General features: G+C 52.6%; 1 protein-coding gene across 1 annotated transcript in view; it reads left to right on the top strand.

The window, feature by feature from the left end:
* Positions 1-2,500, top strand: part of LOC119590150 (glutathione S-transferase 1-like) — a 6,617-nt gene that overhangs the window by 2,049 nt on the left and 2,068 nt on the right. The gene's annotated exons all lie outside the window — the stretch shown is intronic.

The raw sequence follows: 2,500 nt of genomic DNA, 5'->3' as shown, positions 1-2,500 counted from the left end.
GAGGGGTGAGGTCGATCTTTTGGGGAGGGGGGGGTTCTTTGTGTGGGAGAGGTGAGGGTCGTTGTTGGGGGGGTGGGGTCGTTGTGTGGAGGGGTGAGGGGTCGTTGGGGGGAGAGGTGAGGGTCGTTGTGTGGAATGGGGGTCGTTGTGTGGGAGGTGGGGGTGATCTGGGGGAAGGTGAGGGTCGTTGTGTGGGAAGGTGAGGTCTTTGGGGGAAGGTGGGGGTCTGTGGGAGGGTAGGTCGTTGTGTGGGAGAGGTGGGGGTGTCTGTGGGAGGGTTGGGGGTCGATCTGCGGGAGGGGGGGTTTTTTTGTCAAAGGTTAGGCGTTGTGGGGAGGTGAGGGTCATCTGTGGGGGTGAGGGTCGTTTTGGGGGAGGGGTGAGGGTCTTTTGTGTGGGAGAGGGGGTCGTTGTGGGGAAGTGTGGGTCGTTGGGGGAGAGGTGGGGGTCGTTGTGGGGGAGGGTGAGGGTCGTTGGTGGGAGGGTGAGGGTCGGTCTGGGGGAAAGGGGGTGGGGGTCGATTTTGGGGGAGAGTGAGGGTCGTTGTGTGGAGGGTGTGGGCTTTTGTTGGGAAGGTGGGGTCGTTCTGGGGGAGGGTGGGTCTTTTGTGCAGAGGTGTGGGTCTTTTGTGTGGGAAGGTGAGGTCGTTGTGGGGGAAGGTGGGGTCTTGTGTGGGGAGTGAGTCGATCGGGGGAGGGTGAAGGTCGATTGTGGGAGGGTGAGGGTCGTTGTGGGAGGGGTGAGGTCTTTTGTGGGGGAGGTAAAGGGTCGTTGTGTGTAGAGGTGAGGGTCGTTCTGGGGGAGGGTGAAGGCGATTTTCGGAGAGGTGGGGGTCGTTGTGTGGGAGGGGTGGGGGTCGTTGGTGGGAAGGTAGGCTCGTTGTGGGGAGAGGTGGGGGGTCGTTGTGTGGGAGAGGTGAGGGTCGTTGTGTGGGAGAGGTGAGGGTCGTTGTGTGGGAGAGGTGAGGGTCGTTGTGTGGGAGAGGTGAGGGTCGTTGTGTGGGAGAGGTGAGGGTCGTTGTGTGGGAGAGGTGAGGGTCGTTGTGTGGGAGAGGTGAGGGTCGATCTGTGGGAGAGGTGAGGGTCGATCTGTGGGAGAGGTGAGGGTCGTTCTGTGGGAGAGGAGAGGGTCGTTCTGTGGGAGAGGTGAGGGTCGATCTGTGGGAGAGGTGAGGGTCGTTGTGTGGGAGAGGTGAGGGTCGTTGTGTGGGAGAGGTGAGGGTCGTTGTGTGGGAGAGGTGAGGGTCGTTGTGTGGGAGAAATGAGGGTCGTTCTGTGGGAGAGGTGAGGTCGCGGGGCATTGTGGGGGTTGGGGGGTGGGGTTGGTAGTGTTATTGTGTGGGGGTATATGTGGGTTGGGGAAGGGTGGGGGTTGGGGGGGTGGGAGTGGGTAGGGTATGATGGGGTAAAAAAAAAGAGTGTGTGTGTGGGGGTTGGGGGGGTTGGGGAAGAAGTAACCTCTTGGTGTGGGTTAAGGGTGAGTGTGGGTGTGGGGGAAAGGGTTGGGGAAGAGGTAAGCGCTGGTTGTGGGGATAAGTTTGGGGGGAAACGAGTGCGGGTAGAGGATGGGGGAGTGGGGGAGATAAGGACTGGCCGGAATTGTGGGGGTGGGGGTGAGGTTAAGTGTGTGGGTGAAGGTGTGGGGAAAAGTGCGAGTAAGGACTGTGTGTGGGTGAGAGGGGTCAAGAATGTGGGAAAATATTGGGATAGAGGTAAGAAATGGATAGAGGGGTGTGGGTGTGGAGGCGAGTGTGGGGGTGAGGTGGGGAGTGAGGGTGTGGGTGAGGGTGTGGGAAGGGGCTAAGGAAGGAGGGAGAGGTAAGGGCCGGATGTGGAGGGGGGGGCAATGCCTGTATTTATTTTACTAAAAATACTTTTATTTTTCGATACAAATACAGATATTTCTATTTTATTGTAAATACATACCATTATATTTTACTGTAAATATATAGTTATATTTTTCAGTAAAAATACATATATTTATATTTTACCATACTACTATACTGCAGATACCATACATTTACATTTTTACCTCTGCCATAGTTATTCATTCCCCTTCTTTCTCTTCATCTCCTATTACTACTTTCTCCTGTTATTCCTCCTTCTCCTTTTTTTCTTATTTATGTTATTTTTCCCTTTCTTTGCCTATTTCCATCCCCTATTTTCCTGGCACCTGTATTTTGTCACTTTCGTTTATGATCACTCTACCGCCTTTATTTTCACTATTATCTTTATTTTGCGGTTTTTCTTCTTTCGTTTGTAATCGCGAGATCATCCTTTCTTTATTATTATCGTCTTTACTTCGTCATCTTATTTTATTCGTTTATTCATCACCCTTCCACTAAGTCTTCTTTTTCTATGGCCTTTATCTTATCACCCTGTTTGTCTCTGTTTCTTATCAACCATATCAGTTTTTATTTTCCAGACCCTTTCCAGTATGTCCTAATTTTCATTATTCACTTTTAAAACGAATTTCTCATCACTATTCCACTAACTACATT

This window comes from Penaeus monodon, chromosome 26 (genome assembly GCF_015228065.2).
Source record: "Penaeus monodon isolate SGIC_2016 chromosome 26, NSTDA_Pmon_1, whole genome shotgun sequence".
Taxonomy (NCBI): Eukaryota; Metazoa; Arthropoda; class Malacostraca; order Decapoda; family Penaeidae; genus Penaeus; species Penaeus monodon.
This window is presented reverse-complemented; position numbering and strand designations above follow the sequence as displayed.